This window comes from Furipterus horrens, unplaced genomic scaffold (assembly GCF_987537825.1).
Source record: "Furipterus horrens unplaced genomic scaffold, mFurHor1.1.pri manual_scaffold_3, whole genome shotgun sequence".
Taxonomy (NCBI): domain Eukaryota; kingdom Metazoa; phylum Chordata; class Mammalia; order Chiroptera; family Furipteridae; genus Furipterus; species Furipterus horrens.
In genome coordinates, this window is record NW_028327173.1 from 25,818,227 (window position 1) to 25,843,445 (window position 25,219).

Below are 25,219 nucleotides of genomic sequence, written 5' to 3' on the forward strand. Positions count from 1 at the left end.
ACAGAAGCCCAAGCTAAAACCACTCACTTTTTTAGGTCCTTAGAAGGTAGGCTTGCCCCATCAGCTGCATTTGCTTAGGATACTTTAGACCAGAGCTGTTGTTCGGGAAAATTCTTTACAGCAGTGGACAGCAATATCTGGTGTCCAATGCCAGCTGTATCTTTGACGAAGGCTGCAGCAACGCGCATACAGCAGCAACAAAGAGGCTGTCTTCGCCTACCTGGGCTCTGCGATGAAATTTTTATATAGTTCTAGGCTCCTCGTCTCCCTTTGTTTCTGCAGCCTTCTAGTGATTTTGTAACGTATCTGTGAAATTATGATATACTAAGAAATACATATTTGGTCTTCATCCCCATTTGGAATTTCCAGAGTGATAGAGGTGAGAGAAGCATCTTTTGTTATTTATAATAAGCCTCTTTCAACCACACCTGAGTTTATGCTAATGAAGTGACTCTTGGAGGATGGGGGCTGGTTGCCAGAGGAAACAACCACGTGATTAGAGGGTTGGAACTTTCAGCCCCAACCTCTGGAAAGGGAAAAGGGCTAAAGATTGGGTTTAATCACCAATGGTCAAGAATGTAATCAATCATGCCTATGTAATGGAACCTCCATAAAAACCCTAAACAAAGGTGTTCAGAGAGCTTCCATGTTGTTGAACACATCGAGATGCTGGGAGGGCGACACACCCAGAGGGAGTAGGGAAGCTCCACATCCCCACTCACACACCTTGCTCTGTGCATCTCTTCCATCCAGCTGTTCCTGAGTTGTATACAGTACTTTGTATACAATGAATTGATAATAGTAAGTAAAGCCCTCTCCTGAGTTTTGAGCAAATTATTGAACCTGAGGACCAGGTAATAGAAACCCCAATTTATAGCTAGTTGGTCAGAAGTACTGGGAGCCCAGACTTGCAACTGGCATCTGAAGTGGGGAGAAGTCTTATGGGACTGAGCCCTTCATCTATGGGTTAGTGTCAGAATGGCTTGGTGTGAAAAACACATACTTGGTGTCAGAAGTGTGAGTAGGAAAAGAAGAATAGTTTGTTTGTTTTAACTACCCAATGTGTTTTCAATAAAATTCATTTCCTGGTATAATCAGCCAGAATCAGTTTATGTACTTTGCAGCTAAGAACCTAATTCATACACCTAAACAGCCGAGAAACTCTTCTAAACTCTATCCTGTTGCAAGTTAAACGCGTTTCTTGTTCTATGTCTGTCTGGGAGGCACACTGTAAGGAAAGCACAGCAGGAGACCTGTTTTCTGGTGCAGACTCTGCCGTTCCCCAGCTGTGAGCAACAGTCCCCTCACATGCACAGCGAACACTCTGCACTAGACCAATAGTTCCCCAAACTGGCTGTGCCTTAGAATCACCGCCCCCCGCTCCCAGGCATTTGTTTTTCATAGATTCCTGTGTGGCCCCATCCTGAAGAAACTAATGATTAGATTTAGTAGGTCTCTGACAAGCACAACAGTGAAGTGGAGGCAGCAGCCCCTTTAAGAACCACAAACTAAGGCTCTCTAAGGTCCATATTCCCTCACACATACTCTGTGATCTTCTCATGGAAGGCAAATACAGGTTTTTTTTTTAAGGCTTATTTATTTTTAGAGAAAAGGGAAGGGAGAGAGACAGAGGGAGATAAACATTGTGTGAGAGATTGGTTGCCTCTCACCCACCCCCAAATGGGGGGGACCTGGCCCACAACCCAGGCATGTGCCCTGACTGGGAATTGAACCAGCAACCCTTCGGATCACAGCCCGATGCTCAATCCACTGAGTCACACCAGCCAGGGAAGGCAGAGACAGTTTTATTGCTGTATTATTCCTCATGCCCCAAAAGTTCCTGGCACACAGGAGATATTCAGTAAAGGATAAACAAAAACTCTGCAAGTTTTTAATAAATCTAAAATTATTTCAAAAAAATAAAAATTTTATTGGAAAGAATACTGGAAAGAAGGGAGAAAGGAGGAAAGGAGGTAAGGAGGAAGGGAGAGAGGAAGAAAAGAAAGAAGGGACAAAAGAAGAAAGAGGGAGTGAAGGAGGGAAGGAAGAGGAAAGGGAGGAGGAAGAGGAATTTTATCCACACCACATTAACTGAGAGTCTTATATCACTGAGTTGAAAAGCACCTTCCATCGCCCTTTTCCTCTGCACACACACCCCCTCCCCCTCCCCACCACATTATTACTCTGCCATCACTGGGCTGTGAGAGGAGACCTGTGGGGCCACCATGCTGTAATGGCTACGGAAGGGCTTGCGGCCTTTCTTTGAGGAGCGCTTCTCCCTGTGCTGGGCACTGTAAAGACCTGAGTTCTACTCCCAGCATCCACATTTAATTTCACTGAGCCTCAGTTTCCTCAACTGTGAAACGGAACTCCTCTTTCCTCTCGGTATCTTATTATAAGAATCAAATGAAGTAAGAGTTGTCATTTAGTGAGCACTGTGTGCTGGGGTTCAATACTAAACACTTTATGGACATTCTCTTTGTTAATTTTCACAACAACCTTGTATAGTAAGATAATAACATCTCTGTATTATGGATAACAAAACTCAGGCTTCCAGAAACCTTGATCAAGGTTCTACAGCCAGTGAGGAGAGAGGAGCCCAGGGCAGCTGACTCCAAAGACCCCATGTGTTCCTGTGCCCTGTGATTTCTCCACACCTAGTGTTACAAAAGTGTACATCTTTGTTTCTATTATTTCCGTCCCACCCTTCCCTCTGCCCTAATCTCCCTCTTCTTCCCTGGGGTCCCCAAACAGAACCAGACTAGACCCTGGGAGTTCCCAAATGGGAGCGCAGGATAACTGGCAGGTCCCCAGCCCTGAGGATGGGGCTGGGACTCCCCATCACTCCCATCCCTGCCACTGGGAGTCAGCCTGGAGACAGACGTCCAGGAAAGGAAAGAGTTTGCCTGTCTGAGAAGCCAGAGGACTAAGTCAGGCTCACCTTCCCTTCTTCACCTCACCCAGGAGAGGCCACCGCCTTAGACAACTCCTCTTTGTCAGAAGAGAGTTCAGATCAATTGCTTGTGTTCTTTCCTAGCTGCGCTCTAACAAGTAGGTTCTAAATATCTGAATTGTGTTTTCAAACAGCTGACCCCACCCACTCACTAGTACCAGGCAGGCCCCTGCGGAGGCTGAATGCAGCCTTGATGTGGCCGAGGAGCCCAGGAGGCTGGGTGGCAGGCTATGCTGGGTGTACCCAACTGCTGCCCAGCTGGGCCTGGTGAGGAGGCTTTTGGTGGTGTTGCTAGGCAACCTGAGTAATTGGAGAGGCCATGGACTGCGCTGCTGGGCCACAAAGATTAACAGCCTCCTTCATCACACTGCAAACCATCATTATGCCCAGTTCCAGAGGCCTGCAGCAATCTCTGTGGTTATAACCTGAAAGAGTACTTTTTTAGCTACAGAAATTGAGAACCAGCTTTTCAATATTATGGGTTTATGGCTGAGGTTGTTTCTTTTTGCTATGTCTCTGAGGATACACTTGGAATAAATAGGCAAAAGATTTAAAAACAAAAAATACCTTTTTTTCCCAAAAGATTTCCTTCTTACTGAAGCAAAGCACTCTTGCCCTCAATTGTGAGGGCAACTCAGGTAGAAACGCTGCTTCCTGAGGTCTCTGCATGCCCGCCACAGGTTCCAGGCTTCTTTCTTGGGATCTCACAGCTGCGGCTGTGGTTCGGGGTAGGGGGCCAGGGCCTTGGTCATGTCTTTGTGTCTCTCATTCTAAGAAAGCCGTGGTACCTCCCCTTCCCAGTCTACAGAACCACTTTCACTTATGCTGTTTAAGTGGATCCTCCCAGTTGCCCTGTGAAGACCTCATTACTATTCCCATTTTACAGATGAACAACTAAGGCAAAAAGAGGCATCCAAGATTACATACCAAGTCGCAGCAAAGCTGCAGCGCCAACCCATTTTTCTGAGGCCAGACTCTGGGCTTTCCCCTACACCACAACGCCTCCACACCGAGCTATTTAAGATATTACATAGATTTGTGTACCTTATTAGAGTATGAAAAATAGTAATAATAATACACACTGGTGGAGAGACACAGAATTTCACCCTATATCTTACTATATCCTCAATTCATCATCCTTATTGATGGGGGTCTGTCTTTCAAAGCTGCCTCATGTACACTAAGGAATACAGTCCGGAAGAATTCCCAGAGGTGGACACACTATTTAACTAGTTTAACAGACCTAGCACACCAGAGCACAGGGCTGAAGGAAAGCCCTGACCCTGAGCCATCTCCTTAATTCAAGAAGTTGACTTTATTTGATAGCATTATGATACTATATCAGTCTCTTAAGTAAGGAGGCAGAATCACTGCTTTCGCTATGTATTGTATTTGTAGGTATTTTTCAAAAAGACTTGCAGTGCCTCATCCACAATGTTCCTTAAATGGTAGTCTATCAATAGTGACCAACTATGCTGGTTTGGACAGCACTAGGGATTTCTTAGGACTGAGGACAGTTGGTCATCCTATAATTGACCACCTATATTAGAACCATCTGAGGACATCAAGTGAAGATGTCTGGTTTCAGCCCTAAGGCAGTGGTTTTTAACCCTGGCTCCACAACAGAATTGTCTGAGGAAACTGTAAAAATGTATTGATGCCTGAGCTCAGCCCAGATCAATGAAATCAGAGCCTCTGGAGCTAGGGTCGGGTCACTGGTAGTTTTAATTGGCAACCAAAACTAAAAGCTCCTGCCCTAGAGATTTGGATTCAGAGGGTCTGGCGAAGGTCTTGCCCAGAAATCTACATGCTTTCTTAACAATTCCCCAGGGCATTCTTATGTATACCACAGTCTGATAACCAGTGATGCGTGCATTCATTGGACAAGAATACCTTGAATGCCTCGTATGTGATAGGCTCTGGAAACAGAAGGAAAAAACAAACAAAAGAAAACCTCCTCTTCTCCAGTCCCTCCCTATGCAGTAGGGAATAGAGGCCTATAAATTGTTCCAACACAGTATACTGTGATTTAAACTTAAAAGTGGGTCAGCATCATCAGGGTGGTTATGATTACTCAGTTCCCAGAAGCCTTGTGCAGTAGATTAAAGGCAGAGCATGTTATTTGCCATTCTTTCCACTGAGAGGTGGAGTTTGCTCTTCCTCTCCTTGAATCCGGGCCAGCCCTGTGACTGGTTTTGACCAATAATATGTGGCAGAAGTAGTGCCAGGTACCTCTCAAGTTCAGGTCTTAAGAGATCTGTAGCCCCACTTTTGTTCCTCTTGGAATGCTCCCTCTGTGAAGCCTGACACCATATAAAAAAGGTTGACTACCATGCCCTGCCTGGGTGGCTCAGTTGATTGGAGGTCGTCTTGCAAACCGAAAGGTCCCAGCAAGGGCACATACTGGGTTACTGGTTCTGTTCCCTGTCGGGGTACATATGAGAGGCAACCGATCAACGTTTCTCTCTCACGTTGATGTTTCTCTCCCTCTTTCTCCCTCCCTTCCCCTCTCTCTAAAAATAAATAAATAAAGTCTTTTTTTTTTTTTTTTAAGGAAGAAAGGTTGACTACCCTGAGGCCACCATGCTGTGAAAAAGCCCAAGCTACCTACACAGAGTGAGGCCACGTGGAAGAGCATCAGTGTGCCAGACCTGTGAGTGAAGCCGTCTTGGACCTCCCAGCCCAGTTCATCCACCAAATGAAAACAGACGCTCCTTGACTTACAATAGGGTTAAAACCTGATAAATCCATTAGAAGTTAAAAATGTCATAAGTTGAAAATGCATTTAATACACCTAACCTACCAAACGTAATAGCTTAGCCTAGCCTACCTTAAATGTGCTCAAAATACTTAATTAGCCTACAGTTGGGCAAAATTATCTCACTGCCACTGCCCAGTATCACAAGAGAGGATCATACTGCATATTGTAGCCTAGGAAAAAAATCTAAATTCAAAGTACAGTTTATACTGAATGCACATCACTTTCTCACCATGGAAAAGTCAAAAAATCATAAGTCAAACCATTGTAATTTGGGAACCATCAGTCTAGCCAAGTGATTGACCCCAGCTAACAACATATGGAGCAGAAGAAACATTCAGCTGAACTCTGCCCATATGCCAGACCCATAAAATCATGACAAAATAAGCTACTAAATTTTGATGTGATTTCTTATACAATAGCTACCAACACACCTCATTAGAACTCGAAGACAGAATGACATCCCATATCATTCTGCCTTTCCTTTAACATTGTTCATCTTTATATCCCTCCACAAAATAGATTACAGTTAGTCTGCATCTATGTTTCCATTCCTGCTTCCCTCCAAAACAAAACAAAAACACACTGTAAGTCAGAATATATCAGCTCTCTGCTTAAAATCCTGCAATGCTTTCCCACTGTCTTTGAGGAAAATAAGAGGATCTTTACCATGGCTGATCATGCCCTATATAACCCAGGTCCTGCCTTCTTTGTGGAATTCTACCACTCACCCCAGCATTTCTGTGCTGCAACCACAGGGCCTCCTTTCTGTCCCAGGAACGCACCAGGCTCTCTCCTGCCTCAGGGTCTTTGCACTTGCTGTTCCCTCTACCTAAACCTTTCTTCATCCCTTACACATACCCCAACATATTCATACAAGGCTAGGTCCTTCATAACTGATAACACTTCCCTAGGAAATCTTCCCTAATAAACCAGCAAGTAAATGAAGAATGAAGAAAGAAGGAAGTACGGAGTAATAGAGCACTGAAATTACAGTAGTCAGAAAACCCTAATTCTCGCTCCAATTCTGCCCCTGCTTACGTATGGACAAGACACTTCACCTCACCTGATCAGAATCCTCGTTCCCACCATCATGCACATGGCCGGTGATGTTTATATGTGCCATATACCAAAAGTCTTCACATTTTTTGCTCATGAGTCTCCATAAGAATTTTGAAAAAGCTATGACCCTCTTACATGTTTTTAAGTTAATAACTAAAACTATTGTTCATGCCCTGGCCAGCATAAACTGCAAAGCAAAAGACTGCCAGCTTGATTTCTGATCAGGGCACATGTGTGAGTTGCAGGCATGGTCTCTGGTTGGGGTGCATGCGAGAGGTAACCAATCGATATTTCTCACATCATTGTTTTTCTCTGTCTCCTTCTCCCTATCTTCTCCTCTCTCTAAATAAATAAATAAAATCTTTTAAAAATTTATTTTTCGTGAGTAAAAATAGGTTCCAAGGAAGAATCTTCTGGCTCAGTCTTTATTAGAGACAAGCTTTAGCTATATTTTCATCCAAACCTTGGGACTACAGATTTAGCGTATTCAGTTTATGGAACTTGTCTACCCATAAACCAGTTGTCAAAGTCAGTCCTCACTGTCAGATCAATCAACCAAACCAGAATAATTTTCTGCCCATAAGAAAATCCACCTTCATTTTTAAAAATTTCTATAAATGAATTCATTTGCATCCCCATGACAACTGGCACAGGTCCCAATTATAATTTTGCAATACATAAACAGCAAAAGCACTTATGTTTAAAGAAGAGTAGCATAATGGTTCAGAGCACACATTCTAGAGATAAGGTACAAGAGACAAGAAAGAGTTCAAACCCTGATTTAACCACTTAATAGCTCTATGACCTTGGGAAACTAATTAAACCTCTGGGTACCTTGGGAACCTCATCTGTAAAAGAAGAATAATAAGTATCTACAGTATTCTCTCAATTTTCACGGGTATTATGTTCTAGACACCCCCACCCCCCCGCGAAGTAGGAAACTTACGTTTATTCGACACTGTTAAATCTACATAATTTTAACAGCATACGTATACAGTATCACAAAATCCCGCGATATGGAGAAAAATTCGTGATAAATAATTAAATATAATATTTTTTAAAATGCCGCGATACAGTGAGGCCTGTGAACCGCGATCTAGAGAGGGACTACTGTACTTTATAGACATGATATGTGTTTATTAATCTGTAAAACCCTTAGTACAGTGTCTGAAATATAATTAACACTAAACGAGTTTTTAAAATTTTTTTTAATATCTTATTTACTTTTTAGAGAGAGGGGAAGGGAGGGAGAGAAACATCAATTGCCTCTCTCACTCTCCCAACAGGGGACCAAGCCCGCAGCCCAGGCATGTGCCCTGACTGGGAATTCAACTGGCGACCTTTCAGTTTGCAGAACATCCATCTCACTGAGCCACACCAGTCAGGGCAGTACTTTTTTTTTTTTTCTATAAATACTGTAAGAGTCTATACTAAGGCACCACCCCTTCAGTTTATTTTACCTAATCTCTCTCTGCTTGCTCTCTCTGGAACAGACCATTCTCCAATTATCCTTTTGGTTTTTATATTCCCAAATAACTTAACATAAAAAGATTCACGAAGAATTTAGTAAAGCCAGAGAAGTGAAACAATGAAAGCGGAGTTGAAAAGGAGAATTTAAAAGAATCCAGACAAGTAGATTATTTTCAGGAAAGAGTACCTATGGAAATTGAGGATCTGGAAACTGATTCCCTTAAAGCTATCCAGGTCCATGTCCCCCCAGTTCCAGGGCCACTAGCATATTTGACACAAACCCCCTGAACACATTCAGAGCTCCATATAGTTCCTGGTGTCCCATCTAAAACTCCATCTCTTCCTCTTTTATGTAAGAAAGCACAGCTTTTGTCTTTCAGCTTTGGGCTCAGAGGAGGCCTAGGTGAAACTTTCTTCGGTTGCTTAGTCCAAATCTGGGTTCATCTGACAACAGTTGCCTCCAAGATCAAAGTTGTATATCTGAGGTACACCGGTAGGGAAGTCGGTGCCACAGCTGCCCTGGCCCCCAAGAACAGCCCCCTGCGTCTGTCTCAAAAAAGGTTGGTGATGATATCGCCAAAGCAACCAGTGACTAGAAGGGTCTACAGATTACAGTGAAACTGACCATTCAGTACAGACAATCCAAGATTGAGATAGTACCTTCTTCCTCTGCCCTGATCATTAAAGCCATTAAAGAACCGCTACGAGACAGAAAGAAGGAAAAAAAACATTAAGCACAGTGGAAATATCATTTTTAATGACTGTCAACATTGCCCTACAGATCCAGCACCAATTTAAGCTAGAGAACTCTCTAGAACTATTAAAGAGATCCTGAAACTGCCCAGTCTGTGGGTCACAATGGTGGTAGCTGCCATCCTCATGACATCATGGATGACATTAACAGTGGTGCAGTGGAATGTTCAGCTAGTTAAGAACTACAAAGAAAAATATTTCAGTTAAAGATCATTTGACAACCACAAATTTAAAAAAATATAAATAAAGCACAAAGGATTGCAAGTTAGCAAGTAGTATATCCCAGAATTTGCTCCAGATTATACAAATGTAACTTATTCATAAATTTCAGTTTATAGAAAGAATAGATCAGCTGTAACCCACTGTACAGCTGAAGGCAAAGCATTCATAGATAAGGACACGGGACAAGTCAGGATGCTCTTCATGAACCATTATAAAGTCCTAAAAAGGAAGACTCATTTCCTCAGACAGGTAGGAACTCCATCAGGCCTAGAGATCACGGTGTGATCTCCTCAACCATCAGCCACATTTCTGAAATACAAATCAGATGGTGTCCTCCCTTTGCTAAGCCCCTTTGGTATGTTGCCCAATGCCCTTCATATAACATCTAGGCTCCTTAACAAGGCACATGAGGGCCTCATGACCTGAGCCCTGCCTATTTATTCACTCTCATTCCTTGCCATTCCTCAATGCACACACACTACCCTTCAACCATACTGAGCCCCCAGCAATTCCAGTTCCCTCCCTCACTAGGCCTTTTCATGAGAATCTCCCTCTGTTAGAATATTTTTCCTCCCCCATATGTTTTCCTGGTGAAGTCTTAAACCCTTCAAGACTGTCCTAAACATCTCCTCTACAAAGCTATATTGAGCATTAACTATGTGCCTGCCATAGTGGAGAACAGTGGAGAACAAAGCAGAGATGGTAGAATTAAATGCCCTTCTCAGTTCCTTCAACAAACTCTGTTCCTGTCTAGAGTACTATTGTCTTCTTTATATTATCACCATCTCCTCTGCAAGACTGTGAGTAAGTACCCTGAGAATAGGACTTAAGTTTTACTCATCTTCAAATCCCTACTATGGAGCCCATGGAATACATCAATAAATGTTTCCTGGAGACTTCTGCTGAAGATGGTGGCACAGGTAAACATTGCTCCCCTCCTCACACAACCACATCAAAATGACAACTAAACTGTAGAACAACCATCATTCAGAAAGGTCAGAAATCAAGCTAAATGAAAATCCTACAACTACAGAATTAAAGAATAAACCGAAAATCAGAACTATGAACATTAAAATGACAACAAACTCACAACTATCAACAACTGAATCTAAAAAATAAAGACAAAATCCAACTAAGCAAACCAGAATAGGAACAGAATCATAGGTATGGGGATCATTTGGAGGGTTATCAGCTGAGAGGGGAGAGGGCGAGAAATGGAGAAATGATGCAGGGACTAAGAAGCATAATTGATTGGTACAAAATAGACAGTGAGAGGTTAAGAATAATGTAGAAAAGGGTGAAGCCAAAGAACTTATATGCATGACCTATGGATATGAACTAAGAAGAGTAGGACTGCTGCAGGGAAGAGAGGTACTGGGCAGAGGGGAGCAAACGGAAAAAAAATTGGGACTACTATAACAACATAATCAATAAAATATACTTTTTTAAAAAGGAAGAAAAAGAATAAACCACACTGATACTGGTAGGAGGGTTAGAGATATAAAATGGGAGGGTCCTGTACCCACATGTGGCATATAAAAATAGGGAGGGATATCTCAGGAGTGAAGGGTCCAAGTCCCATACCAGGCCACAAAATAAAGCTGTAAAAATCAGTGGGGATTGAGGCTGTGAAAGATAGAAACTACTGGACTCCCTAGCAGTTCCTCCTAAAGGGCCCATGACTTACTCGGATTCACTCCCTCTGAGCTCCAGTGTGGGGACAACAGATTGAAAAGCATCAGAGACATACAAGGGAGAACTGAATTATCCAGCATCAGGGCCAAGCTGAGGGAGAAGCTTTATCCCAGACAGAAGTGCTGGCAGAGGCTAATATTCCTTTTCCGAGTCCTCCCCACAAAAGAGCCACGGAGCCAGGAGGCAGGCATCCGAAACTCCATCAACAGCTTACGCTGCTTTCCCCACCCCAGTGATTCCCTGAGTCTCTGTCCCACCCAACTTTCAGACCCATTAGAGCTGTTTCCAGTGACTTTTCCATATGAATGGCTTGCCTTGGCCCATGCTTCAGATTTTCCAAAATTATCTCAAACAAACAACATCAGGCTTCAGTGAGTCCCATACCTCTTGTGAAGTTGTCCTAGGCCTGGCAATGGAAGAAGTCAGCTTTGATTCACAGCTTGGCCTCGCCTGGGCAGTTCGAAGCCCAGCACAAGTAGCAGCCATCTGCAGATCATTTTGCAGCTTATGCTCTGTGACTCTAGACAGAACACAGGCAGTGGGTGACCTTGGACATGCCAACAGCAATCAAGGCTCAACTACAACAGGAGGGGATACACAGCCCACACTGTGGGAACACCTTGAGTACCCAGCTTGGGTAATAGGGGAAGCTGTGCCACTGGACCCTACAGCACACCTACTGCATTAGGTCACACTACTAATCCTGGGAGACATAGCAGCTCTACCTAATACATAGAAACAAACAGAGAGAGGCTGCCAAAATGAGGCAAAAACATATGGCCCAAATGAAAGAACAGAACAAAAACCCAGAAAAATAATGAAACAAAATGTAGACAAGCAATGTACTAGATGCAGAGTTCAAAACACTGGTTATAAGGCTGTGCAAGGAACTTAGTGAGGACCTCAACAGCATAAAAAAGATCTTGTCAGAAACAAAGTATACACTAGTCAAAATAAAGAAAGAACAATTCACAGGGAAACAACAGTAGAGTGGATGAAGCCAAGAATCAAATTAGCAATTTGGAATATAAGGAAGCAAAAAACAACCAATCAGAACAACAAGAAGAAAAAAGAATTAAAAAAAAAAATGAGGATAGTATAATGAACCTTTGGGACAACTTCAAGCATACCAACATTCACATCATGAGAATGCAGGAAGGAGAAGAGAGAGCAAGAAATTGGAAACCTATTTGAAAAAATAATGAAAGAAAACTTTCTTAATTTGGTGAAGGAAATAGACATACAAGTCGAGGAAGCACAGAGAGTCCCAAACAAGCAAGACTCAAAGAGGACCACACCAAGACACATCATAATTAAAACACCAAAGGTTAAAGACAAAGAAAGAATCTGAAAAGCAGCAAGAGAAAAACAGTTATGTACAAGGGAGTTTCCATAGAACTATCAACTGATTATTCAAAAGAAACTTTACAGGCTAGAAGGGACTGGCAAGAAATATTCAAAGTGATGAAAAGTAAGGACTTACAACCAAGATTACTCTACCCAGCAAAGCTATCGTTTAGAATCAAAGGACAGATAAAGAGCTTCCCAGACAAGAGAAAGCCAAAGTAGTTCATCACCACCAAACCAGTATTATATGAAATGTTAAAGGGTCTTCTTTAAGAAGAAGATCAAAAATATGAACAATAAAATGGCAATAAATATGTATCTATCAACAATTGAATCTAAAAAAAAAAAAACAAAATAAACAAACAAGAAGAACAGAAACAGAATCGTAGATACAGAGAATGTTTTGAGGACTGCCAGATGGGAGGAAGATCAGAGGGATGGGTGAAAAAGGTGAAGGGATTAAGAAGTTCAAACTGGTATTTACAGAATAGTCATAGGGATGTAAAGTACAGCATAGGAAATAGAGTAGCCAAAAAACGTATATGCACGACCCATGGACATGGACAACTTGTGGGGATGGCCTGAGGGAGTGGGGTGGGGGACTGGGTGGAAGAAGGAAAAAGGGGAAAAATTGGGACAACTGTAATAGCATAATCAATAAAATATAGTTTTTTTTTAAATGTTTGCTGGACTCATTTATTCAAGGATTCATCAAGTATTTCCATGTCAGGGACATACAAGTTGCTGGTTATACAACTGAACGAACAGACACTGTCCCTGCCCCCTTAGGGCCTACAGTGCACTTGATAGAATGAATGATGTATGAGTGAGCGAATGAGTTCATGAATCCGGGAAGAAGTGTGCTCCTCCCCACCTGGATGAAGCAGCCCAGAGCAGGGGGTGTACAGGAAGGGAGAAGCTGGAGTCTAGGAAGTTGGGAAAGGTAATGCCCTTTTTTTCTTTTTGATACAGAGAAACTTATTAGCCAGGTGACCATAGGCAAATCCTTTAGCCTGTTTGTATTTTCACTTTAATAATATAACAGGGTTATGATTACATGAGATAATGCATTTAAAAGCAGAGTTGGTTTAGGAACTGGTAGTTCCTGTTACTTGCTCAGTAAGAGTTCGCAGAGTCAGAAACAGCAGGAGAGCCTGCTGGGACTAACATGCCCCCCAGGTCCCACCCCTGGTCCAGCATGCTTTCCTCAGACCCACAGGAGACACCTTCCCTATTCAGCCCAACCCCTACCCCTTCTTGGCCTCCCTCTCTTTACTGCCCAGTTCTGTGTTTACTTTCCAGAGCTTTCAAGGCCAGAGGTTGTCTTACATATCTTTATAAGTCTAGAGAGGGGGATGTGGTAGGAAAGAGGCCAAAGAAGAAGGGAGGAGCACAGATTTGTGTGTGTTATTCAGGCTTCAAGATGTGCCTCACACTAGGGTCTGTGCTTAACATGCATTACCTCCTGTCATCTTCATAACAATACCATTTCACAGATGAGGAAACTAAGGCTCAGGAAGAGAACAGAAGAGGGGGTTATTGTAAGAACAGAGTGGCTCAGAAGTCCATCAAGACACAGCAAGCAGGAAAAAAGAAGTTTATTGAGGGAATCAGCAAACAGGGAGGGAGCCGTGCCGCAAGTGGCTCCAACTCTGAACTCCTAGGGAAGGAAGGGGTTGCTTCATAGTGGGAAGAAAAAAGGAACTATTGAATTTAGTTTGGTTATCTCGCAGCTGCAAGCATGATGGACCAATCAAGGCCAAACGCGGCTCAGCTTGAGGCACCCCGCTATCACAGGGTACTCCCAGCCCAAAATATTGCTATCTCCCAGGCAGCTGCAGGCGGGCAGGGGGAGGGCATGGAAACTGAGGCTGTCAGTTATGAAACCAAGTGTCTCTATGATTCCAAAATAATTTTCCTCTGTGCCACACTGCCCACCAGCTTATAAATGATCATTAAATGTTTGTAAAATAAATTTCTATTTTCTTATTCCCCATAAGAGCAGAAATTATGTGTGTTTTTCTGCCCCAGAGAACCCAGATACATATTCAAACAATGATGAATAAACAAATGAATAAAAATAAATAAATGGGCAGCTGAAATCCCTCAGATACCCCATACCAGGAAGGAGGAAACATATATAACCCTAAGGGAGGCCCTTGCAGGCATGAAGAAGTGAGAAACTGTCTTCCCTGGCTGTGGTCTGCAGTGCCCAGGGCAGGGGCAGAGGGTGGACAACATAGGAGAGCAAGGAACTGGCTCATTTGTAGGGGGAAAAAATCTGGAAAGCAGGAGGGAGGGTGGGGATATTACTGGGGAGAATGTGAGGAAGGGAGAGAGAAGGCCAACGATTGACCAGAACACAGAGAGGGAATAGCATTACCTGGTACCCGCACCATGTCCTGGAGGGAGAAGCCAAGAAATCTCCTGACTCCTGGTCGAACATACTGCCAACTTTGAAAAGAAAGTTGCAAGATCCCAAGGGGCCACTCCGAAAGGCTGCTCAGGAAGGGAGGTTGCCAAGGAAACCCGGTGCGTTCTGCCTCCTTCCCACTGCCCCCACCCCTGTGCTTCCTGCCCTCAACCCCCTTTGCCACATGGAGGAACTCCCTCCACAGGCTGCTGGCTCCTGCAGCTTACCTCCTTCATTCAGGAGGTGTTCCAGGCAGGGCAGGCTGCTTTCTGTGTTCCGTCCTGGGCCAAGGGGCTGCCTCTACTGCCCAGTAGTTCTTGACCTTGTTCCTGGTGCTCCTTGACCCCTCCCTGAACTAAATTTGTCACACAGGTTCCCAGCCGCCCTGCCCTGAGGGAGGGAGCCTGAGGAAATCCCCTCCCATCTTTCAGCCTGGGTCTGGGCCGGGCCAGCCAGCTCCACAGTCTCACTCCTGGGCTGGCCCTGGATGAATGAGTCCTCCCCCTCCGCCTGCCTGGGACTGAGCCAGGAAGCCTGTGCCAGCCTCTGCTCTTTCTCCGTGGCCCTGACACTGAACTCCATTCCTCCTCCAAGTCCTACCCTACTCTTCTATGTCCAGGTCTCCTGCCTTCTATTCTCAGCTCTCTGGGGAAAGACCTTAGCAGGATGGTCTCTATTTACTCCGATTGTGCTCTGATAGAAACCCAGGCCTCGTACTGGGCACCAGGGTGGGTGACTTGATGACTCTCGGCAGGGGTTTAGTCACAAGCCCCAGGCTCTCTCCACTAAGCAGGTTGTACATTGGGCCCTGGTGAAATATGTCCACCAGTTTCTGATTATTCATTCAATGTGTTTTGAGAATAACTCACTTGTGCCAGGTCCTAAGGACAAAGAGGTGAGTTAACATGGTTCCTGACATCATGCTGTACTAGGAAGAGAAGGATGAGGTATTTCTGTAGATGTCAGCCAAAACTTAGGCATCAGAAATCAGGGGGATTCACCATCCCCTCCATGGGAGGTTCTGAGAAAGCTCTTAGAGGAGATGACATACAAGGTGGGTTTTGAAAGATGAGTAGATGTTCTCCAAAGCTGTAAGGGGGAAGAGAAGCAGGGGCAGACTGAATGGGCCAGGCAGCTAGGTGGACTCGGGCGGGAACTACTGGAAGCCAGATCAGTGAGCAAGGAGTGTCAGATCAGGAAGGACCTTGTGCACTTTGCTAAAGGACTTGGATTTATCAAATAGACACTGGAGAGTCACAGAAAGGTTTTTAACGAGGGAGACAAATTTCAGATTGCATTTTAAATAGATTGCTGGGGCCTGCAATGTGAAGATCATTTTGAAAGAACAAGACTGGAGGCAGGAAGACCAGCCAGATTGCTGCAAGAGTCAAGGCAATGGATGATGTGCGCTTAACCAGAGCCCAGGCAGGAGACCAGAGAGGAAGGGATGGATTCAAAAGATGTTAAGGGGGTTAGCACTGACGGGAACGAGTAAGGGAAGAGTCTCTCCACTCATGACCTAATTATCTCCCAAAGACATCATCCCCAAATGCCACTACATTGAGGATTAAGGTTTCAACATATGAATTGAGGTTGGGGGGTGACACAGTTCAGTCCATAGCACTAGGCATACTGTCCACCAATGAAACTGAGCAAGAAGGGAAGACTCAGAGGCCATAAAAGTGAATGAGAACTGGAGGGGACAGAGCAGGTATGATGAAGAGGTGGGGAGCCCTGGGAGATGCCCCAAAGCACTAGAAAAGGGCAGCTGAGGCATTTTATAGGGAGCTCATACCTACATTGAGGGAAGTACATCCCACCCCTATTTTCTAGCTAACATAGCTGGCAGGGTCACCTGCTAGAAGGTAGAGAGATCGAGGTTGGGCGGAAGATTGAAGAAATTTGTCAAATGTTTGAAAAAAAAACAGCTGGGAGGAGAAAAAAACGACCAATGTAATGTAGAGGTTCACAGAGAGCTATCCAGAACCCAATCAGAAAGGCAAAGATTCACAAGGGGACAAGAGTCAGGGGCACTCAGAAAGTGAGAAACTAAGAAAAGCAGGTCAGGTCCTGTCCTGTATGGTATCACAGTAAGGTCAATGCAAAATGGATACAACCCAAGGTGAATGCCACCAACATCATTCAACCCTTAGCGCTAGAGACTGAGCTTTCCCATGAGGTAGAAAATGGATACAGGAAGAAAGCAGACTTCTTTTGACCCCTGCTCAAAAGGGCTATGGGCAGCCATAGAAGCACAAAGGGCATATGAGACAAACATTGGCACAGAGGAGGGTCACAGAACTAACTGTGCCAGGTCAACTCTAGTTCTCCCCACTCGAGAACGCTGGACCCATGCTGTCAGAGATACTGTTACAGAAACAGGGGAGTCCAAAAATCCCCAGAGTTTGCGGTTGGGGGATGGGGAGAAGGAAGCAGCTTTTAGAATGCCTCCACATGCCTGAGGCTGGTGGCTAGTGTCTTTTTTATGCAAAATGGCTTTAATGCATCCAAAGCCTCAGGTAGATGGAAGGGGTCTTGAACCAGGGGACGGTATGGAGAAAGCACACAGAGCCTACATAAGGGTCTGTGAATGGTCAGAACTGTTTGCAACGCCCACTGCGTCAGAGGAAGCAGTCAGGGATATATAAGCAGCTGCGGACAGTTTAGCTCTCTCTCTCACTCTCTCGCTCTCGCTCTCTTGCGCCCTTGCGCTCTTGCTCTCTTGCTCTCTCGCCCCCTCCATGTGGCTTGGTGAAGGGGCCTTCTCCATGCGGAATAAAGAAGCTAAGTTCTCCATGTGGCTTGGAGAAGGGGTCTCCAGGCTGCTTTAAGAGGCTCTCGCCATGCGGTTTTGAGGAGAGGAGATCCACGCGGTTTGCAGGAAGAAGGCAGTTTACAAGGAGGCTGAGAATCCAGGCCGTCCTGTATTGAGAGCTGGAGGGCACCACAGCACAGAAAGGACCTCCCCAATCAGAACTGGGTGATTGGCAGCTGCTGGTAAAGCTGAACTGTGTTTGGAAAGTAGGGAAACGGTTTCTCTAACTTTTCTAAAACTAGCCTGGTTTGGTAGGGGGAGGTAAGGATATGTGTTTATGGGTGTTTTAAAGAACATATGACTTAACAGAAATCCGCAAATAACTAAATCTATGTAACTGTTAAACTATTCTTTTCCTTTTCACCAAACTCTGGTATTAAGAGTTATAATTTTGGCGGTGGGCAATCGGGCCCCTAACTAAAGAGCCCGTGGGTTTGTTTTCAACTAGAGCAGCCCAGGGGTTCTGTAACAATACCACCAACCATTTCCACCTTCCAATCAACCTTTCATGTTCTTATTTTATCCTCAACAAGCTGCTTCCTAATTATGATTTGGCTTCCTAAGCTGTATAACTTCAGAAAGTAAAGGTGTCTGCCCACACCCAGCACACATAGGTTAGGATGTTCTTAGAGGACAAAACCTGTATCTTATTTATTTATGTGTCCCCAGCACCCAGCATGGGGTGTAGCATTGGGATGGGATTCAAAAAGGTATTTGCAAAACAGATCTAAGGAGGGTTGATACAAATATTTTGTAAAAATTAATAAATTCTTATTTAAGAGCTGTACATCAGTGGCTTGCAAAGCTTATTAATGTGAATGAGTACCTACAAAACACATGAGTTTTATCCCTGGCTGGTGTGGCTCAGTGGATTGAGCACCAGCTTGCAAACCAAAAGGGTCGCTGGTTCGATTCCCAGTCAGGGCACATACCTGGATTGCAGTCCAGGTCCCCAGTTGGGGGCAACCAGTGCGAGAGGCAACCAAACATTGATGTTTCTCTCCCTCTCTTTCTCCTTCCTTTCACCACTCTCTACAAATAAATAAATAAAATCTTTTAAAGAAACAAAACAAAACATGACTTCTGAGATATTAACAATCTCATGTTTCTAAGAAATCAGAGCCTGCCGGCAGGCTGAACTATGATATTTTCCCCAAGACCGTGCCCCTTTGTGGCCAGCGAATCAGTCTTCTTTGCAATGCTACTCTCACTTATTACCATTCCTACCTCCCCATCATGAAGCTAAAGGATTTTTTCCAATTCAGATGTTTCAATTAAAATTTCTACACGTTTGTGTGGCTTTTTTTCTCCAGCAGCTCTTAGCTGCTCAGGTAAAGAACATAGAACAAGGGTGGTAGGATTGATTCCGGTTTGGGCGCTACAAAAAGACAAGGGCCAGGTGTCCTTTCAGCTCACTGCAGTCCCATTCTCTGAGAACAGTTCCTACCCACATCCGCCCTCAAAGTCCTGTCATATATGTGTTCTGTGACCAGCATTGATCACAGTGATTGGACCAGAGAAAGACATTTGACCCAGGCAAGGCCAATTCATTTCCCTTTCCTGAAAATTTGCAGTGGAGACAGAGACCCTCCTCTGCCTCTGCTTGTAGGTGAAACTTAAAAAGTAAATCTGGGAGCTAAGGAGAATTTCTGGTGTGGAGATGCAAAGTAGACTAATCTCCTTCAGGGCACTCTGAGCTTACCGCATTTTGTGTGGGGAAACCCAGTCTCTCCCTCCTCTGTGTCTCTTTCATCACTCACACAGAACACTTCCCTTTGGACAATTCTGGTTACCAAATGTGAGTGGGGGTTCCCCCACCAAACAATTCTCTGACACCAGCTGGGTGTCCTACAATTTAACTTAGTTCTGACACTATCTACCTGGAAACAGCATCAGCCCCCACAAATTAAGGGCCCAGTCCCACAAGACTGCCCCCTCACCCACTTCAGATTCCAATCACAAATAGTAGGTTACCCATAACTTCTGTCCAACTTGATTACAAATCAGAGCTTCTCGTATTTCGCTCCTAGGGTTTGATTAATTTGCCAGAGTTGCTTAGAGCATTCAGGGTAACACATTTACCAGTTTATTAAATGATATGGTGAAAGATACAGATGAAAAGACAGATGGAGAGATACTTTGGGTGAAGTCTAGGAGGGTCCCAAGCACAGGAGCTTCTGTCCCCATGGAGCTGGGGTGTGTCACCTTCTCAGTATGTGGATATGTTCACCAACCTGGAAGCTCTCTGAACCCCATACTATTGGGACATTATGGAGACTTCTTCCCATAGGCATAATCAATTATTAACTTCATTTCTAGCATCTCTCTACTCTGTAGAGAGTGGGGGTTGGGCTGAAAATTCTAAACTCTAGTCCTAGCTTGGTCTTTCTGTTGACCAGTGCCCATCCGGGAGCCATCCAGGAGTCCACCCCAAGTTTCCTCATTAGAACAAGAGATGCTCCTAGTGCTCTTTCCACTTGAGAAATGACAAAAAGTTTAGGAGCTCTGTGCCAGGAACTGGGGGCAGAGGCCAATATAGACTTTCTATTATTTCACACATATCATAATGCCTACCCAATGTATTTAAATTTTGTGTATGTATCCTTTTCTTCCCCTACTAAAGGGCATGCCCTGATATTATTAGTTCTTCTAGAGCAGTAACCTTCTCTGTTTTGTCTTTGTATCCATGCAATTATTCGCAAAATCCAACACTAAGTAGGAAACAATAAATGTTTGTTGAACTTTCCAACTGGGGAACATAGACAAGGTTCCCTCCTTTAGCCGGTGAAGCCTCCCTAGCCACCAACAGGTATCAGGACATGTCTTGCAGCCTCTGGCAACCAAGCTCCTTGTCTGAATCCAGGTTCCTAGTAGGTGGTAAAAGTATAGGTGGATCACTGCGGGTGTGCAGTGTGGCCACCTGAGTCAGCTCCACAGCCCCAGGTGTCAGGCCAGGCAATAGGAAGCAATAACTCTAGGCTGCACAAAGTTATTCATTATGTTATTCTAGGTTTCCTAGAGCTTGTTTCCCAAATGCTGAGTTCTCTCCAAAATGTGTTAGATAAACCAAAAATGTAAGTATGTCGATAAATTATTTTTTTCCTGATATTTAGCATTATATATTTAAAAGAAATGTGAATTTTAAAAAAAGATTTTTAGCCCTGATTGGTGTGGCTCAGTGGATTGAACACAGGCCTGTGAACAGAAAGATCACCAGCTTGATACCCAATCAGGGCACATGCCTGGGCTGCAGGCCAGGTCCCCGATAGGAGGCGCACAAGAGACAACAGATAGATGTTTCCCTCAAGCATCAATGTTTTTCTTCCTTCCTTCCCTTCCTTTTAAAAATAAATAAATAAAATATTTTTTAAATTAAAATTAAAAATATTTTTTAAAGTTTATGAAAAAAAAATACTAACCATCCACAGAAAATCCAGTACAGCTGAACTTAAAAAAAAAAAAACTAGATAAAATGTGAAGAAAATCTTTTTCAATGCAGGTCTGACTTTGGGGGACAAGTAAGGAATCTGTAGGGGAAAAGAGGAGTAAACCACTGTGAGGGGCCTACTTGCCCTGGGGACATATATGGATTTCTAGTGACTCAGCACCTGTGTTTTCAGGAGCCCTGGAGCTGACGGAGTCTAAGCCTGGAGAGAGTACAAAGTAAAATCAGAGGATAAGCCTTAGCCTCCCCAAGCCCCAAATCACTAATATCCTCAGGGCAGCTAATAAACTAAAAAAAAAGAAGAAAAAGAAAAAAGACTGCCAAACTAGGGGGACAGTCGGGGTGTGGGCTTGTCTTGTCTTAGCCTTGGATCAGAGTAAAGTAAAAAAGATAAACAAATCAACAATGGTCTCTCCTGAGAATTCGGCACCCCACACCTCCATTCATGTGTATTCACTTAGAGACATACTCATCTTACCTGTGTAGCCCCAAATATTCAAAGATGAAAATTCAAAGTGTTTCTGGATTGTTAGAACCTATAGGCACCTGAAAGAAGCAAACCCAAACTCTCTTGAAGAAGAAGACCACAAAGATTTCCCACAAAGTTTCAAGTAACATGACTCACAAGTTTTTTTAAAGTCTCTAACCACACAAGAAAACAAATCTCAACAAGTAGAAGCAAACAACTACAGAATCATACCCATAAATATCAGAGACATCATTATCAGCTATCAAATATAATTATGTTTCACGTTGAAATAAATTAAAGAGGGCATTTAAAGTACAATGAAGGAAAAAGTTATAAGTTAAGTAGATTGGCCTCCCCAAAGTGAGTAGGCCTCATCAAATACCCTGAGGAGACGAATACAAAAGGTGGAGAAAGAAAGAATTCATCCCTTTTGCTTTCTACCTGCTTGAGTTGGGACTCTCATTTTGTCTTCTCTGGCCCTTGGACCCTGGTTTTAAGGCCTTTGGACTTGCACTGAATTACATCACCAGGTAGATTTCCTGAGTCTCCAGCTTGTCAATAGCAAGTTGTGGGACTTCTCAGCCAATTTGTCATATATATGTATATATACATCTGGAGAAACTGACTGATACAAGTAGAACGCATGATAGTCGTCGGCAGCCGTCCGTCTTGAGAGACGATGGTGTAGCTTCTTAAGAGTCTATCTGCACCGCCGAGAATGGCTGTGCAGTCCGACTTGGGAGTGACACGGTATCTGTCTCCTCCCGTGTTGAATCGACATCTTGCGATGACGCTGGAGTGTCCTCTCCAGTGAAGCTACAGAGCCTGGGCAGGGTGATATGGAGGGTCTGCTGTTGCCCATGCAGCAGACCCCCCCTCTCTTCGCAGCTGAAGGGTCCAAGGGAAAGACGGAGTCAATACAGCTTGGCCTCAGGTGCGCCGCAGGAGTTGCCGGTGTTGACTACAACGTCGAACCGCCTTAGGGACTCCGGCTCCGGATTTTCTGTCGGGGTTTACTCCCTTAGCCTTTCCCCTGAAGAGGTATGCCGCAAGGCAGCGGAGGTTTTTTGGAATCAGAGTTTTCCTTCTCTGATGTGCCCTGACTGGAAGATCGAACCAGCGACACTTAGCTCGCAGGCCGACGCTCAATCCACTGAGCCAAACCAGCCAGGGTTAGAACGCATGATAGCACCAGTGAATTTATGCTATCACTCACTGTCATACACTGTTAATGCAGAGTGTGCTCCTTAAACTGCAACTCTTGCTGGCAAAAACCCTACCCAAGTGAGAGGATTTGTCTTCTTTATATATATCCATCAAGATTCTTAACTGCCACAATAACCAAACTTGGGTGTTTTAAGCAGAAAAAAAAACTATTAAAAAGATATTAACTAGCTCATAGAATCAAGGGGAAGACTGAAGAGAAGAATCATATTCTGAAGATGCAGAACTGGTCTGTTGATAAGCCATGGCTGTGAAGGTCTAGCCATGTGGCTTGTGCCAATAGTACCACTAGCATTGAATACAAACTGATCACAACCCCTACAGTCACTGCTTTTCTAGGAATTCTTCCTGAAACCAGTTTGTCTCACCTGGTTTGAAGCAGGTATGCATGACTGGCAGAGCCCAGTCCACATGCTAATACTTTAGCAACAAACAAGAGAAAGGAAGTGTTTAGCACTTCCAGCTTTCATAGAGGATGATAGGCCTTATAGCTCAGATTCAGAACCTGAGAGAATTCGCTAAATGCAGGACAGGGGCTTCCAATACTGAGGGCCCCAGAGAAATACCCAGGGACCACTATACCTTTAACCTTCAAGACACCCCTGCCAGGGCCATCAACTTTGGACTGGTGCCAGTATACCTCACAGAGCCTTCTGCAAACAAGACACAGACTGTAGTGATCTATACTTAGAGCTGGTTATTGAATAAGGGTTGATATAAGTCAGGCACAAACTACCATCAAGAAATCCTCAGCTGTACCAAAAAACTGGGAAATTACGAAGCCACTGTCCAAACTATTGGTCCCAAGAACACACTACCTTAGCCAGGATCTGGGGAGCAGAAAGCCAGTGCCAGATATATTGGCTCCACAACCATGACATCTTCAATCCTCATGTGCTGCCTCATTTACCTCCTACTTAGCTCAGTTCCAGATTCAAGGCCCCTAGGGAACTGAAAACACATCTGGAGACATAGTGCAAAGAGGTCTAGGAAATGCAGTTATGGCTGGAAAACTAAACTAGAGAGTATATGGAGGCACGATAGCAGCAGGTTGGTGCAGCCGTTGAGCAAGCCTCAGATACTACCCATTTCATCTTATCTCTGAATGCTATGTGTGTGTATATCGTCGGCAGCCGTCCGTCTCGAGAGACGATGGTGTAGCTTCTTAAGAGTCTATCTGCACCGCTGAGAATGGCTGTGCAGTCCGACTCGGGAGTGACACGGTATCTGTCTCCTCCCGTGTTGAATCGACATCTTGCGATGACGCTGGAGTGTCCTCTCCAGTGAAGCTGAAGCTACAGAGCCTCGAGAGACGATGGTGTAGCTTCTTAAGAGTCTATCTGCACCGCCGAGAATGGCTGTGCAGTCCGACTCGGGAGTGACACGGTATCTGTCTCCTCCCGTGTTGAATCGACATCTTGCGATGACGCTGGAGTGTCCTCTCCAGTGAAGCTGAAGCTACAGAGCCTCGAGAGACGATGGTGTAGCTTCTTAAGAGTCTATCTGCACCGCCGAGAATGGCTGTGCAGTCCGACTCGGGAGTGACACGGTATCTGTCTCCTCCCGTGTTGAATCGACATCTTGCGATGACGCTGGAGTGTCCTCTCCAGTGAAGCTGAAGCTACAGAGCCTCGAGAGATGATGGTGTAGCTTCTTAAGAGTCTATCTGCACCGCCGAGAATGGTTGTGCAGTCCGACTCGGGAGTGACACGGTATCTGTCTCCTCCTGTGTTGAATCGACATCTTGCGATGACGCTGGAGTGTCCTCTCCAGTGAAGCTGAAGCTACAGAGCCTGGGCAGGGTGATATGGAGGGTCTGCTGTTGCCCATGCAGCAGACCCCCCCTCTCTTCGCAACTGAAGGATCCAAGGGAAAGACGGAGTCAATACAGCTTGGCTTCAGGTGCGCCGCAGGAGTTGCCGGTGTTGACTACAACGTCAAACCGCCTTAGGGACTCCGGCTCCGGATTTTCTGTCGGGGTTTACTCCCTTAGCCTTTCCCCTGAAGAGGTATGCCGCAAGGCAGCGGAGGTTTTTTGGAGTCAGAGTTTTCCTTCTCTGATGTGCCCTGACTGGAAGATCGAACCAGCGACACTTAGCTCACAGGCCGACGCTCAATCCACCGAGCCAAACCAGCCAGGGGCAATGTGTGTGTGTATATATATATATATATATATATATATATATATATATATATATATACAAGTTTTTATTCACGCTCCAAGAAAGGAGAGGGGCATGGTATGGAGACATACACCAGCATTGAGGAACGGAGGCTCTGAGCTTTTATTGAATTATAATTGGATTTTAAAAGGGTGGGGTGCTGTTATGAGGCCGCTGAGCTGTTGAGGGCTTTGTAACACAAGGCTGCAGTTTGTTCCAATGTTATCTTCTGCCTACGGCTGCAGGGAATGGTTAGTCACATTCTGGCTTTCCAGTAATTTCCAGTCCCAATCCTTGGCCGTGAAGATGAGTGAGCAAGAGGCTGTCTGCAGAATCTGGAGAGATGGAAAAGGATTAGAGTCCTCTCTCCAAACCTCACAGAGACAGGGTTAGGGGGTTAGACTGGGTAGAGCTTCTGCTGCCCAGTGTTC

At 44.5% G+C, this 25,219-nt stretch overlaps 1 protein-coding gene across 5 annotated transcripts in view; it reads right to left on the minus strand.

Moving 5' to 3' along the window:
* The window catches only part of RHBDL2 (rhomboid like 2), a 45,638-nt gene extending 30,601 nt beyond the window's left edge, over positions 1-15,037 (minus strand). For 3 of the 5 annotated variants that reach the window (XM_090271568.1, XM_090271566.1, XM_090271569.1), the window contains exon 1: positions 14,901-15,036. The gene's annotated coding sequence lies outside the window, so the exon portion shown is untranslated. Of the gene's footprint in view, positions 1-14,900 lie in introns of all 5 variants that reach the window. The other 2 variants (XM_090271567.1, XM_090271570.1) reach the window with 1 other exon arrangement.
* Positions 15,038-25,219: the final 10,182 nt, after the last annotated feature.